Source organism: Dermacentor silvarum, chromosome 8 (genome assembly GCF_013339745.2).
Source record: "Dermacentor silvarum isolate Dsil-2018 chromosome 8, BIME_Dsil_1.4, whole genome shotgun sequence".
Lineage (NCBI taxonomy): Eukaryota > Metazoa > Arthropoda > Arachnida > Ixodida > Ixodidae > Dermacentor > Dermacentor silvarum.
Genome location: NC_051161.1, coordinates 93530291 through 93547002, shown reverse-complemented (window position 1 = coordinate 93547002; position 16712 = coordinate 93530291). Strand labels below are relative to the sequence as shown.

General features: G+C 45.4%; 1 long non-coding RNA gene across 1 annotated transcript; it reads left to right on the top strand.

Moving 5' to 3' along the window:
* The first annotated feature begins 586 nt into the window (after nucleotides 1-586).
* On the top strand, nucleotides 587-16364 carry LOC125947819 (uncharacterized). Its single transcript, XR_007468517.1, has 3 exons — nucleotides 587-750; nucleotides 6167-6305; nucleotides 16281-16364. It is a non-coding gene; the product is annotated as an uncharacterized LOC125947819 (long non-coding RNA).
* The last annotated feature ends 348 nt before the right edge of the window (nucleotides 16365-16712 follow it).

Genomic DNA, 16712 nt, shown 5'->3' with positions numbered 1-16712 from the left:
AAACAGGCAGATAGGATAAAAATGCTAATCGTAAAAGAAGTAGCTTGCAGTTTGTCGGCGTGCGGCAGCGTAGCAAACTATAAATAAAGTACATTTTTGGTTTCTCAGGAAGATGGCGTATACAGATTTTTTGATCGCCAGATCATAGGTCGTCCCCTGTAAAAGCCTCTACGTGAAGTTAAAAAAGATCAATTCAATCAACTATGTGCGTTTAATCTCACTTCCTGCCTAAACTTTATTTTCTTTGTTAATGACATTGACAATAATAAAGTATACAAGAGTTGCCTTCGCCATATTTAAATGCTATCTCCACTGGAGTAGATAGCATTTATAAAGTTCAGTTAGCTTGCTAGGCGTTGAAGAGACTTAAAAGAAAATTTACAACATGCTTCCAGGCAGCCAATACGAAAACACTTTTTATTATTCAGTTTGTCTGAATTTTTATTGAGCCCTTCGCCCTAAAATTATTCTCTTCGGAAATATTTCAAGCCGTCATCGGGATAAAAATAACTGAGATTGCCTTTAAGCAAAGAGAAAGAAACAGAGCATATCTATACGCCCTTATAAGCCTTACTTTTACGTAGGTGCCTTCGCATACGCTCCGCATTCTGTGTCAGTACGAAGCGTCTTTACACGTTTTTCATGGACAGTAGAACTTTGGCGTTGATTCTTCTCTTGCTTGGATTCGTTGTTCTCACCGCGGCAACATATAAACGCATTGAACCTGGATCACTAGAAGAACTTCACGCTGTAAGATTACTCTCCTTTTGCTATACCGTTTTTGTAAAATTATAAACACTTTACCATCACCACCAAATCCTGCAATTGACATGGCTAAATGCATATCTGCTATCTCATGGTGATGGCGCATACTTAGTTGACCACAGATTCCTTCAACCGGCCTTGTACACTAGCCGCTTGAAGGAATGCTACCAAATACCAGAATCTGTATGGGCAATGAGTTCCTGGGCTAGACCAGCCTGCGACAACAGACAAATAGAGAACAGGCAACAGCAAGCAAACTTTTATCCATTGCCTCAATTTTTCTTATAAAGCAGTATATTGTGACAACGAAAACAAGACGGCACTTTATTGCATTCCTTCGGGACAGTTAGCCACCGGAAAAAGAAGAAGTCTGCGATCCCTTGCGAAATGGGATGCTGGGCCCAGGATTGTTGGATAAATAACAGGGCACTCCAGGGCTTGCGATACAATAACGCATGAGACAATAGGGTCATTCCACGCCATATGTCCCAGACATGTCGCTGTGTCGTCAAGCACATTTACATGTAATGAATCATGGATATTTACAACCTCGCTCAGTGTGCCCTCCGTGGTGGCGTAGTATAACTTTGGCATAGCGCTGAGAAGCCCGGGAGCGCGGGATACAATCCCGGCTGTGGCGGCCGCATTTCGGTAGGGGTGAAATGCAAAAGGCACTGGTTAAGTGTGCGTACGTCCGATGTCTACTTTTAACTTTTTTTACAGGTACCTTAGAAAGATCCGGCGGCATTTTTGTGGAAGTACGTCCGACCTATTTCGTTGGCTTTTTGCTTGTTTCACGTTACGATACGTCGGGCATAAGCATGCTCAAAAGCTAAATACATGGTTATCTCGCCATAGCGCTCATTCCGTGTGTGTTGCAGCGCAGCGTTCCTAAGTCGTTGCAGCCCGCGGCAACAAGTGCCACATCTGCTTCTGGAGCGTTGATGAGAGCCAAGAAAAACTCCCATTCGGTGCTCTTCCGCGCGATACGATGACAACGTGTGCTTATAATAAATGAACTAATATATAATTACGCACCGCTACCGATCCACTCAGCTGGTTAGTGCAAATGCGTCCGCGTTGCATTATTTCTAAACTGTGATTCACAAATTGAAAAAATGGAAAGTAGGAACTCTGATTCCCAAGTAACATAAATAGTAACTAATCGAAGCAGATAGAGAAGCGTCACTCTTCTTCGAACAGTATAGGAATACGCTGACCGCTCTTGAAGTCGTTTTCAGTTTTCATTTTCAGAAGCGCAGTCAGCACAGTAACTGTTTTATTGTGATAGCAATTATACGGACACTCCAGGTGCATTTCTTCCGCCGGCGGCTCCACTGCCGTCGGCGTGAGGTTCCGTCAAAAGTCCAAGGGCGATAACATCGTCGCTGCGTGCCGTATGCTAGTGAAATCATGCGAGGGTGAGCCAGCGATGGTGGCTCAATCTCATGCGCGCAAGGGAGGAATCCAGGGCGAAAGCGCGCCGTCTTCCGCCGCGCACAAGCCTCCGGGGGGAGGGGAGGGCGTTGCGTTCTACTCCGACGGCTGCTGCGTAAGGTGCGGCTGCGATGGACGCCCTATCTTGAAACAGGGTTTGGTTACGGGCTCGTTGGTATCCCATTGCAAACATGATTTACACATCATACATAGACAAAGGGGCATTAAGAATGACGAAACACAAGCACTGACTTGAACACTGACGTCCGCAGGGCATGGGTAAAAAGAGGGTGTAAAGTGCAACGCTCCGAATGGTTGAGGCAGGCAAGGATTTATCGTCAATACCTCAGTGTACAAGTCAGCGCTTGGCAGAAACGACGACGGCAGAAATGCGCTTTGAGCGTACATATAATTGCTATCGGAATAAAACAAACAGTAAATAGTAAAGAAAAGTAAAGGTGGAATGAGCGATAAGATCATGACAAAGAACAGTGATGCACAATGGTGAAGCCAATTAGAACATTAAAATAACGATCTGGAAATTTCAAAAATGTCATTTGAGAAATGTCCTCCGAGAAGCGACGGGGTTCTAAATCTTGGCTGGAGTCACGGATTCAACTGGCATTTTGCAAAAAGACGCAAAAAAGAGCAAAAAGTCAAAGTTGTATTTGAAAGCCATCGGGTTTTGGGTTTTCGTCGAGATGCTTCCGTTGGAGCCTTCGATTAGCAGCCAAAGGGGCGACTTGACGCCAACGTTCAACGCGTGGCCGGGGTTTATCGTGCCTAGGAGGAAAGTCTGAGTGCGTGTTCCCTGTAACGCCTGTTCTACTTCCGCAAACTTTACAGCCTCTCTGCCACCTGCGCGTCGACGATATTCGACAGCTCTGTCGGCTCGAGCGTGGTGAGCAGTATGTCATCCCGTACCCGTAAGCGAGCATGTTTCTTGTATTCTGACACTGTAGGGCTGAAAACACCGTCTTTTCCTGCCGTACGTGCACTCTTTCATACACCACAATTATCTCTGGAGGCATTGTGCAGTCTGGACTGCGTGGTTCTTGGCCGTGGTGTCCACAACAAATGTGCTAACCCCGAAGTGCCGAAGAAACTTAAGGATTTCCCGTTATAACTCTCATACCTTACAATGCATGTATGAAAGTACCTATCGCGCTTGAAGATATGGTAGGCTTCACGAGAGCGAAAGTCATTGTTTTTCAAGCGAAGCTCGTTATAAGGCACATATTTAGGTGGCGTCTGTGTACGCGAACACTATCATCGTGAGCATTGTCTAGAGCGTCGTCGTCTTCTTCCGCAGCTGGCTCATTGGCGCCTCTCGGTTTGCGCTCGTGCTCGTGCTCGGCCCGCACTCGTGCCTTCGCTCCCGCGTTCGTCGTCGTCGTCGTCGTCGTCTGCTTCCACAGCTGGCTGCGTGGTCGCTAATCATTCCACCGTAGAATTTCACTTCTCTGTTGTCGTAATGGGTAGCGCCGTTTTTACGGGAGTATGAGCCATTGCTTAAGGAGTATGATCTATTCACTATCTTACGTAACGGACAGATTTAATTTTGAAGCAATTTAATTTCTAAGAATCGCAAGCGGCAATGGCGGGCGAATGCGGCTAACCACGCCGCCGAGCAAACTCAAAACATCGAACCCGAGCGACAACGACGGACTGCGGGCATACCGCCAGTGACGTCGTTCTCTCCGTCGCAGCCGTAGTGCATTTTGTGCATTAGGCTCCAGTCACATGCATATTTCTCTCCGACCAGCTTCAACTAGCTCGTTTGCGCTATCAGCAAGTGCATGGCGTCGCTTAATTCCCATTATGCCGCGTACATGATACTTCATCTCGAGGATAATAGTTAGTTTAAAAAGTTTATAAAATAGTTATTAAAATAATAGGTAATAAAATAAAAAATAATAGTTAATAAAAGAAGGTAACACATTAGAGTTACATTTGATTCCGTAAAAATGTAATTGACATCCGTTACAAATTGCAGCATCGCGCAAGTAATTCAGCAGTAACTAAAAAGTAATTAATTACTTTGACGTTACGTTCCAACCAACTTTTATTACCATTGCAGAAATACAGTAAATACAACGATGGCGGGCTAGTTGGTTACAATCCATGATAAAATGTGTAAGCGCGACTGAACCAGGACGTAGACAGTAACAGGCACAGAAATACAGCGCTAATTTCACGGCGTCTCTGTGTGTCTCTTTCGAGGTCTTCGTTCAGTCGCACTTTCACATGCGATCATGAAATACAACAAGCTGTCACAACAGCAGTCGTTCAGACATTGTTTATCTTCACTAAGAATTGGTTTTCAAAACTTTCTTCGGATCTCTTTCCTCGTTTTTTTTTATATATATATATCTGTCAGCGACACTGAAATTCCGCTCTATACTCGCGCGGTAGAGAACGGATTTGTTGTAACGTACGAAAACTTACCTCACGCGATAGCGTCTGCTTATAGACCGGCATGGGTATTTAGGACGCGAACCGTCGATTTTCATAACTGTACTGCATGCGAAGAGACAAAAGCCATTAAAGGGTTTCCGTTGTCTTACCGAAAGTACCGAGAAGAAAGGGACGCTATGCTTGAGCCCCTACAAAAGAAGTACCTACATTGTGCGCGCCTGCAACACCTTGTGTTGCCAGAAGGGTCAGTAATAGACCGCAAAGCAGCTACAATTCTTTTTGCAGTAGTTAGAGATACAGGTTTCATGAAAGTGTGGTGACATACCGTGGTAACGCTATAAGAGGCGCTCAAATGGAGCAATTTCCAACTTCGATGGCCAGGCTAAAGCCGCCTGTTGCTACAATATATTACCGCCACAACATTAAGGTCAATAAATGCTACGATGCATAGCGCTTCACTGTTCCTGGGGTTAGCAGAAAGTGCTCTTATTATTGGTCATAGAGATTTTCTTGAAATCAGCGTCGGAGGTGCCGTCGCTATCAAGCCATGAAAGCACCTTTTCGATTTGTCGGCCGGAAGCTGGCAGACCTTTTCCAGCTACCTTTCACTCATTAGTCAGCGTGACTTAATAGACTAATTGTAAAGGAAGCAGTTGCCGTTGCTTCAAAAGGTGGGTCAATCTATAGAGTAATTTAATATAAAGCTGTCAGATCCAGTGCTAAAACCACTGTTCGCCTATTACAGTCGCAAAAATAAGTGTATTTGAGTCCCGTATATCTCAAAACAAAGCATAACTGTTCAACCGCTAAGAACTTCTGTTTATATTAGACAAGAATACTGCAATGTGCGAAGAATAATTGAACAGCAGCTAATAAAGGCGCATCCAATAGCAAGAGCGAAATTCATTTTAGGAGAAATGCTCAGATGTCGGACTTCCGAATGAGGTGTGCAAATATGCAAGCCTGTCATGTTTAGGTGATCGAATCGTAGCTGCCGGACAGTAATTGTGGGAAGCAGGTAACCTATGTGCATGTTTTCAACCAATTGAACACTGTAGTCCCCGCCAAATTTCGGTCCCAAACCTGAAAAATGTAGCTGGTTACATGTAATTTGTTACTGGAAAATGTTCGTGAATTTCAGTGAGCATTAACAAATACACAAAGTAATTCAATGAGAAAATTACACTAAAATGTAATTGAATAGAAGTAAATGATTCCATGCAGTTCGTTACGTACAAGTCTACTATAAAGCAAGTGCAAATTTCAAGTAATGAGATCACGACACCTTCCCCTGCATTGAGATAAGCAATGTAACAAGCTCTGATGCAGTTGTCAGGAGCAACCGCGGCATTGACTTTGGTGCACCACCTCAACGCCTCTGATGACAGGCACTCTCACATGCTCACGCCATTAAAACGTTCACGTCGGGTCCTCGCTGACTTCTTGCTTCATTCAGCCACACTCTTCGATTGCTTTTGTTAGAATACGTTTTTTATTGAATCGAAAGCAACATCAAAACGAACACAAATGTTATTCCCCTTTCTAGGCATTAAACACCACTGGTCCCATCTGGCTGCTCAATCGTACTTTTGAAGTTACGGGATACACATGCGTATATATAAAAAAGTGGATTTGACAGACAATTACTATGTATTCGACCTGAGTTACGTGGACAATGACAATGCGTAAGTAAAGAGAATGTTCATTTGTCTGATTGTGCATTAAATACCAGTTTTCGGCACCCTTAGCTGAAACCACAAAGTGACTAATCTGAATGCCGCCATTCATTAATAATTTCACAGGGTCGTACACCGTGTGTTGCAAGTAATCCTCTTCACTTGCCTGGAGTGTAGTCCTGTCAGTAAAAGAAAAAAAAATATGCGGATTGTCTATAAATGTGTGAGAGTTGCAGAATGTTATTTCGAGACGACGCAGACTCCATTGAATTTAAATGTGACCGGTCGTTCCTTCGCACATATTTACTTAGCCGTCCCAATTACATAGCAATTACATTCGTTTATTGTATAGTGAAGTATGTCGCGCGTTTTTATTAAAAAATTGGCCTACATTCCACCCTGTGAAAGTGGATGTAGAACGACGCTGTTGCCGACGTTAGACGATGTTACACAAGCACCACCACCGCAGGTGACGTACATACGTCACGCGCGCACGCACGTGTGCGGAAGTGCAGCGTACATGCTCATGCCTCTAGGCCCTCCGCCAAGCGCAAGTACATTATTATTATTATTATTATTATTATTATTATTATTATTATTATTATTATTATTATTATTATTATTATTATTATTATTATTATTATTATTATTGACGTTCTTTCCGCCATTCGGCATTCTTCATTCCTTCTATATGCCGATGAGAGAGAGAGATAATTAACTTTATTAAAGGTCCTGAAGGGGCCTGGGCACCCCTTACGGGGGCCGGCCAGGTGGCTCCGCCCATGTGGGGACTGGGAGTCGGAGCTTGCCAGCCACCTGTTGGGCCTTCTGGACGGCACTGGCTAACCTCCTTGTCTTTCTTTCTCTTTCTCTCTCTCTCTCTCTCTGGTGTTGAAGGGCCCTGTCGGGCCTCCTGAGGTGGTTGATCCAGTCGTCCTCGGTGGCAGGAGATCCGAAGCAAGCGTTTAGCGCGGGACACTGCCACAGCACGTGATCTAAGTCGCACTTTGGATTTTGGCATTTCGCGCATTCTGGCCTTATATCTGGGAGGTATTTGCTGCATATCTAGGGGTTGGGGTAACTGTGCGTTTGCAGCAATCGAAGCGTTAATTGTTGTGCTTTATTTAGTGTTGGGTGAGGTGAGGGGAATTCCTTTCTCGATAACTTATAGTGCGAGCAAATCTCGTGATACGACAGGAGTGGCTCCCGGTGCGTGTTGGGGCTCCCGGCCGGTTAGCCGGCCCGCGTCCCCGCGCGGCGCGTAAGATCTCGGGCGAGGTTATGGGCCAGCTCATTACCGTTGGGGACACCTGCTTGAACGTTGAGGACTTCATGCCCCGGGAACCAGTGGATGTGGTTGTCTGCGTTTATTTGAGCGGATGCTAGAATGCTTAAGGTCGCCTGGCATAGTGTACCGCGGCGGTATGCCAGTGCAGCGGGTTTGGAGTCGGTAAATATTGTGTCGCGCTGAGGGAGGGCTAGAGAAAGGGCAATCGCCACTTGTTCGGCCTCGCAGGCTTTCTTTCTTTTTATGGTAAGAGCATTGAGGGCTGTCCCATCAGGGGCGACCACCGCAGCGGCAACGTAGGGTTTGTCTACGTATTTAGCGGCATCTACGAAAGCCACGTCTGTCGCATGTAGGGTGGCCGCTTTTAGTAAAGCTTGAGCGCGTGCCCTTCTTCGATGAGATAAAGATTTTAAGGCAATTCACACTGTTGAGGACTGTCGCATCCTGCAGTCTGACCTGCTTTCTTTTTCTAAACGGTCCACAGATAATAACCTCACCTTGAATGCTGCTAAGACCAATGCCATGCCTTTCACCCGCAAAACAGCAAGCATTTCTTTTTCTTATTCAGTATATTCTGTACCATTGTGTAAGGTCCGTGAGATCAATGATCTCGGTGTACTTTTTGTCACAACCTTACACTTTTCAGCTCACACTAAACGCGTTGCAATGCGGGGCATGCGCACTCTTGGCTCTATGCAGAGTGTATGCAGAATTCAATTCTCCTACACCGTTCTGTAAGTCGTACACAACAATCTGTCTTCCTCAACTCGAATACGCGCCGGTCGTCTGGAACGACATTTCTAAATCCAACAGTGACAGTATAGCTCGGGTCCAAAAAACGTTTCTAAGCATATATCGTCACCGCTTTGCTAACACGGACGCTGGACCTTGCTCTAGCACTGTCGGGCTATTGTCAGTGTCCTTACTTCGCTGCTGACGTAATCGCGCTGATCTTCTCTTCCTTTTCAAACTCCTTCACGGTATCCTCATGTGCCCCGAACTCCTCAGTGGTACAACATTTTGTATTCCGCGCAAGATCACCAGACAACACAGACCTTTCCATGTTGCTGCCTGTCACCGCCAACACTCAACCGTCCACAGAATACAGAGTCTTTATAACGCCCACTTTCATGACCTTGATATTTTTCACTACTCTCTGTCTTTGTTCTGCTCTGAGATTTCCGTTGTTGTGTTATAGTTTCTCATATTTTTCAAGTTCCCTTCTCCTCCTTTTTCTTGTGTATGCAGTTTGCGCCTACGGTTACATGTATGTACGCTTTTCTTTTCAAGATTGTTATGATTGTTTTTTTTCTTACTGATATTCCTCTGCTGTATTTCTTTTTCTATGTATACGTGCGCCAGCACCTGGACCTCATGATTGTTCCTGGGAACGATAAATAAATGATTGATTGATTGTTATTATTCGTTTTACTAATATTGTTATTATTATTCAATTTTTCAAAGTACATTCCGCGATAGAATTCGTAATGTCAACACACACACAAGTTGCAGACATGATAGCTTCGGATTGTAATTCGAATACACCATAAAACATATTTCTGTTACTCGAAAACTCGAAGACAAAACGCCCTTTTCCAACTGCCGTTTGAGGTATGTCCGAGTGGCCACAGCTGCTAGGTGGAGGTACGGTTTTTGGACGGTGTTTGCCATAATGTTGATTATGGTCGCAGCACACGCTGGGCGACATATGCAACGGACAGAGCGCCCACGCATCGGCAGATACATTGTGTGTACACGTACGTCACGCGTACGTGTCCGTTCTGCTGCGTCCGCACTCATACTGCGCATGCGCAGCTCTCCCTCATTCTCCTCTCCTACGCAGGTGTGCGCTCTTCACCTCCAGTCTCCCCCTCTCCGCCACGGGTGCGGCGCAGCAAATCATTGCATACAACTCTCTCTCTCACTCTCTCCCTCTCTCTCTAAGGGTACGCCGGTAGGCGATGCAAGTGTCGCGGCGCAGTATAAAGCGCGCGTTCGCTGTGCTTCCGTCACCGATTCCTAGCGCACCGACGCTAGGAATCACGTACGATCTCTAAATAAAGACGCAACAACCCCGTAGAAACGTCTCCTCTCTTCTCAGTACATTCTCCCGCTCTAACTTTTATTGGGTTGTGTTGCCAAGTGAAACGAAACGGAAACTCGATGCGCATCCCCCGCGATACTTTCGCATCCCACCATGGTTGCCCGTAGGGTGAGATGATGGGTTTTTTTGTGAGCGTGAGCCGCGCACGCGGACATGACAAATCCCGACGAACTAGAGGCTTACATCTGCGCTGTAAAAAATAAATCATAGCATCAAAGCACATGCAAACAAGCTATTGTTCATAAAATGCTGACAGAATATAGCATGTCGAGTGTGCTGTCAACAGTGGCAGAGCTTTCAGTAACGTGGTGTATAGCAGTAATTTGCAGATTGCAGTAAATGGGTCTATGTTGTGTAATCAGGGATTTCAATTGACCTGCAGCTTAATATTCGTTGTTTTTCATTCCTACCATCGGACAGAACGAACCAAAACAAGTCGCATACAAAACGTTATGCGCGTTATAAGTCATTGTTTGAATAAGAGAATATTGGTCTTTATTTCGAATTGCTCATACAGTAATAAAACTCTTAATTATCTCATCTTTACAAATTTTGAAGAGCAGACATGCGTTTGCAACAAACAATTCTGCACGTCTAAGACTTTCTTTATTATTGCCCTTAAAAGGTCAATTCAAGTAACAAAAATTTACATGAAACACTATTTTTTGTCAGAAAATTTCCATGTGGAATAAACTGTGTCAAGCACGTTATACGTACAAGTATAGTTTGTGGCGTTAAATGAAGTCAAGCACAGATATGTAGTGTATAGACAATAGATTCACAGATGGTGGGAAATAGATTCCCATCCCCACATTTCAGTGGTAGTGGCGCCTTCATGAGCGCATCTCTGACAATTCCGTAAGGGCTGTGGTAGATCGGCTAGAGCAGCTAGGCGAGGACAGAATGCACAGGCCGCGCGCAATGCGGCACGATTGTCTGGAGCCGTAGCCAAGCTGCAGCCAGGGGTCAATGAAGCACCCACGTGCATCATCTTCAACGCATCCTCCTTGCTACCGGAGAGGCAGGGCAGGAGCTCTGATCTGCACGAGTTACCAATGCTCGTTCGGCGCAGCGGATGATTTAGTTTTTTGTGACAGTCACGTGCCAGCGGTTGCGGGAAAATGGTAGTGGATATCTCACTGGCAGTTTGGCACTCGTTGTATCCACTTGCATGTGTCATAGCGAAGAAAAAACAGGCTATCCAGATTAATTGTTCTGTGCACGGAAACGTCGCGACTTCAGTATAAATGTACTTCATCCGCGAAACAGTGCAGAAAATGAAGAAGGCAGCAGTAAAGAAACATAGAGCACGTTCAGGCTGCAATAATTATGAGTTAACACAGCAAGCTGGGCGAGTTGGTAACTGAACATATTCTTAGAGGTGGGCAGGCTACCGCCGTCACATGCTCATATTTTGTATATATGTATATATATTCACTTGTTCGAAAATAATCATTCAGTTGTCAGTCAGCGCTCGTATCGATCCCTTCTCTGTCTTTAGCCTGGGTAGGGCTGCCCACCCCTAAGGACATGATAATTATGAGGTTGAGTAAAGAACTTTTAAATAAATAGTGGCGCCAGCGCCGAACTTCGCAAATGCAATTCTGGTAAAGTTAGAGATGTTATCAATGTTGGAAGTCAAGCAAAGCTCTGTGTGCTGATATGCTCTGGGGCCCCATGCTAATACCACAAATGAGGCAGCGCAGAGTGATAGGGGTTGGCCATCTTTTGAAGTCATAAAAGCGTTGAGCAAAATTAGTTTTGAAGAAAGACTCAGGACGGCGAATGAAAAATTTGGCTGCTAAGGCACCCAAAAAATGTGTACCTCAAGTGTGTAGACATGGAATGTAGGACGAAGTCAAGGAAGATGGCAAAAAAGTACACGCCAATTGAAATTCTAAAGAGAGGACCAGCAGTGATCAAAAAGCTTGTGGTACCCGCCGTGGTTGCTCTGTGGCTATTGTGTTGGGCCGCTGAGCACGAGGTCGCGGGATCGAATCCCGGCCATGACGGCCGCCTTTCGATGGGGCGAAATGCGAAAAGACCTGCGTACTTAGATTTAGGTGCACGTTAAAGAACCCCAGGGGGTCTAAATTTCCGGAGTCCCCCACTACGGCGTTCCTCATAATCAGATCTTGGTTTTGGCACATAAAACCCCATAATTTTAAATGATAGGTATGAACAAATTTTAGTTCTCTTGAGCGGTGTCGGTGGTGATCACGAAGAAAGACACACGCACACAGAGTTTTATTTTGCATTGATCGACGGCCCGCGAACACACACATATTTCCTGGTTGGTGGCACACGAAAACACGCAGACTTTTATAGGATCAGCGGGACGTAATCGGCGACACACACGCACACACACACACACACACATTTATATGATCAGTGGGACATGATCGGCGAAAAAAAAAGTGTGTGGCAGGGCGTCGCAGATAGATGAGTGCCATATACAACATAGGAACGAGTTTGTGCTGTGTAAGATAGGCGTAGTTTATCAGGTGCCCTTAACATGTGGTAAAACACATATCGGGGAGAGCGGGAGATGTATGAAAGTGAGATTGAGGAAGCTTGAGCTATCGCTTTCCAACAACCGGGGTTTCCATTTGCCAGCCTACTGCCGAGGGTGCGGTTGTAGGCCTCTTTCTGAGGACGCGGAAGTTATTCCAGGGAAAGCATGTTCATCGGCCGAAACATAATAGAGGCTTTCCGCATCTGAAGAAAGGGAGAGGGGTGCATTAGCCACAGCTGTCATTTAATCTATCTGACATGGAGTATGCGTACCTAAGTTCCACGTGCTACCATTGACTCGCGTGACCTTCCACGTGTAGGCGTGTTTTTTAAAGGCTTTATTCAAAGGTTTTTCTTGCTACGTTGTAAACATTGATGGTGACACGTCACCCAGGCTGGACACTCTTTAAGGCGGATTACGTGCTTTCAATAAATCAGTTATTAGTCTGCGCTGGTCTGTCTCACTTCTTTTCTTGGGTCCCCTTCTACCGCGCAATTTTTTTTTAAAAAAAGGTCTGCATCAAGTTGTTTGGAGCAGAAAAATGACTACAACATCTGCTCTTATTCCAAGCTTCTTCAAACCGTGTGACACATTTCCCAAATAAAGACTGACAGCACATTTATGGCGTGCAGTGGCTGGCTGCGGCGCAGATTGCTTACGTTGTGGTAATTTCCTTAGCAGTACTCCGCCTATTGAAATCACCAACGACTTTGGGCATCCATCATCTCCTAACCTATAAAGATATGAAACAAAAATTCATGGAACACAGTGCTTGCAAGACGCGATGAACACAACGTTCAGAAGTGACAAGAACACAACGTTCAGTGACAAGACAGTGTCTCGTTTTACTGAGTGTGCCGGAAGGAGATTCACAGTGCCTTCGTAGCGCGCAACGCACTAGCAGCGCTGCTCCAAGGTCCTAGGATAGGTTGCAGCTTAAAGGGTGTCATGCTCCGAATGCCGTCTCTTCAAACCACTGCGGTGCGCCCAGCAACGAACACACCGACAAACTTGCGGCAGAAATCACCCACCAATTGGCACCCATTGACATTACACTGCAAAGCGAAGACATTCATCTAACTATCCGACGGTAGCTCCAGAAATTTAACAATTGGGCTTGTAGCGTGGCAATAGAGGGAAGTCCTCTGCGCCCATAAACCACCGTAGAAAGGCTTGGAGAAAGTGCACAATTCACACGTTTAAAGCGCTAATTTCGATCTACTAACAGCAAGAGCACTTCAGCTAAGCCTTTTTCTAGAACTGTACACATGCTGCCATCGCTCAATGAAAAGACCAAGGAGAAGCTTGCGTTCGTGTTCGAACAGGCAGAAAAAGTCGCAGTTTAGCCCAAAAGGCGAATCATCGATTGCGATAGCAAATTACTAGTGAGCTATACGAAGCAAGGACAGTAGTTTAACAGGCCGTATAAAGTTGTAAATATTCGCTTACAAACTAAATAGACAAGCACGGTGTCACGTGCGCACAGGTAAACATGAACACATATTTCTCGATGACCACGGAAACTCGCTGTGAAAACGCCGGAGTGAGAAAGCGCGCCAGCAGCAGCGGGCAAATTGACCTTCGCGATGTCTCTCGTCTCGCTTCAACGCGAACTAAACGTCGACAGCACAGCGCATACGAAGCTACCGGCCCTCGGCGCATGCACTTTGTCCCCACCGCAGATCACTCTAAAGATGAGGCCCTCGCGTGCGCGCACTTCGCCCACATCGCAGATCGCTTTCAAGGTACGGTGCCCGTGCGGCCGCGCTGTGAGCAGCACCCGACGGAGCAGAACGTACCCCCCCCCCCCCCCTCCGTCTCCGTCGCCGCGCCCCCGTGCCCCGCGCGCGATGGAAGACCGTGCGCCTCCGGCCTGCCTTCCTCCCTAGCGGGCGCTCCATTGAGCCGCGCTTGCCGGGTCATCCTCGCACGCTTTCACTCGCACACTAGGCTTACGGCGCGCCGCGACAATTTTATCGCCGTTGGACTTGATGCGGAACCTCACGGCGACGACGACGGCGATGACGATGACGGTGACGACGACGGCTAAAATGCGCTTTGAATGTCCATATAATTGCTATCGCAATAAACACAGCATACGTAAATTTACTGGTGTCCCACGCTTTCCTATTCTTCGGTCGTATTCCTGGCACGCTTTACAATCTCATCTAGCAATGGTGATCACATTTGAGTAGACATCATCACCACAAAAAAGAACATCTTTGCAGTGTCATTCCGTGGAATTTACGTGCATCGCAATAATACCAGCAATAATTGCAACGCCCGTTGCAACTGGGCGCGCTTTCAAGTCGAGTCTGACTCGCTTGGCCGAGCAGAGGAGAGCAAGATGCACGACGGCTGCTAAAATGTTTCTCTTGACGTACGACAAGAAGGACTAGGGACGTAACGCAAGGCGACACGTCTTGTTTGTTTCTATAGCTCTGCTTACAAGGAATATGGGTTCCGATTCTTCCACGTTCTAGAGTTCTGATGCATTTTCAAGGTAATATTTAAAAATGTTTTTGTACACGGAAAGCTAGCTTTTTCCCGCGTTTTCTCCCGTTAATTTCGTGTATTGGTAAGGTGAATGGTCGATGCACGTCCATTGCTGCTTCCCGCGACAGAGTAGGCGGGCCTCCTTATTGCATTCACGTATTGCATCCTCAAGTGTTTGAGTGTCGTCGTTCTAAATCGTGGCATTTGTTACGAAACTGAAAGTGGTAGTTGATTAAGAAACATCAGAATATCTGGAATTTAACGAACGCACGAAAGTTTCTTAGAAAGGGTACCATCAGCAAATTGAGCGTCTTTTTTTTTTTTCTCAATTTCGCTGTGCAAAACTTTTGGGTCCTCTCCAAACTTTCTTCCAAACTGTCGTCGAGCACTTGCGCTGTTACGTCATTTTCGCGATGTTGCCAAAACATACCCTCCTTGTCCCAGCTAATTTTAGCTAAGCTGCTAACGAAAGAAAAAAGAAACTGGTACATATACATTATAAGGAAAAGAAGTGTTCTGTCATTCGTCTTCCTTAGCCACCATGGTAATTGTTACGCACTAAATACATGACTGATTGAAAAACATTATTAATCATGTTTTAAATTTTTGAATTATTCGCGTGACTTTCGATGAATCCTATTGAGTCAGCCATTTTTACTGTCCTGCGTTTCTTTTCATTTTTGTTTTCGTTCTTTACTCGAACTTCTGAGGGTGCGAAAAGTGCTGCCTGATTGCGCTTCCACTCGCCACGACACCAGCTGTCCTAAAAGCGAGTTGAATGACCGCAATTCAGTCATTCTCGGACATTCTCGGAGTCGGTCGTCGACATTCTAACGTAAATATGCGCGTCCTTTTTCGGAGAAGTGTCAAGCTATCGTAGCGTGAGTAACGGGAATATATAAAACTGAGTGCTAGGTTTTGAATTCTTTCAATTTTCTTATATGAGTAAGACTGATCAGACAGTCTTCGCATGGTAACTAAGACACATAATTGAATATTTTGAAGTTTTCGTTATTTTTTTTATAACAGATATGTTGTTCGCAAAAAAATATTGCTGTGGTGGACTGAGAATAATTCCCACATATGGCACATCTGGTTTTTGTATATTATACCATTTTTTTTCTTGTGCAGCTTGGCTAACATTAGCTGCAGCACATATACGGTAACCTTTATAGCATCTCGTATGCGGCACTTGCTAACCGTAGTTGTGTACAGTATAACTTTATTCTTTTTCTTTTTCGAAATGGCCTTGTCTAAAGTTTTATGTTTCTGCCAGCGCTGTCAGACTAAACAGGCTCTGAATACTGATATTTGTTTAGTCACCGTTAGGAGATCCTAACTGCTCGGCTGGCTGGCCAAATTAATTAACAAAGTGGTTGCGTGCGCCTGTGACAGCATTTTGCCCAGTTTTCTGTTTCAGATAAAACAAAATATGTGACAGTCGTTCAGATATTTACTGTGTTATGGCAAAATATGTGACAGCAAATTACATATTTCGTGTGTTAAAGTTCAGAATGAAGAGTATGCGATGCTTTATAATAATTTATTCACCGAGATACTTCACAATTTCTTTCTCTCCAGACGTAACACATTGCGCCGAAACGCGACGCTTGCTGTGGACACAGAGAAAAAACTGGGAAGTGTGATGTTCGTCGCTCAAGCAGGTGAGTCCAGCTACTTTTCTACAAACTGTATACAATAAGACGGATGTGACGTCAATCTTAGGGGCACTGGTGACGTGGCGGCGCTGTGTTAATGATGGTTTGGTCTGTGATAAAAGCGGAAATATATTAAAGTGCGCCTTCCGCAGCATATGCACTAATTCAGCGTTGGTACGCAGGCACATCACTTTGTGTCTGAGCGAGCTTGAGAGGCGTCACATTTAGGAGGCTGTATTTTCGGCGGCTTTTTGCAGTTTCCGCATGGAAAAAGCGCATTCATGTGAGCCGAAGCACCTTTCGGCATTTTGCGCACAATCTTTTTTTTGTACGTGATGGGAAACATCGCTGTAAT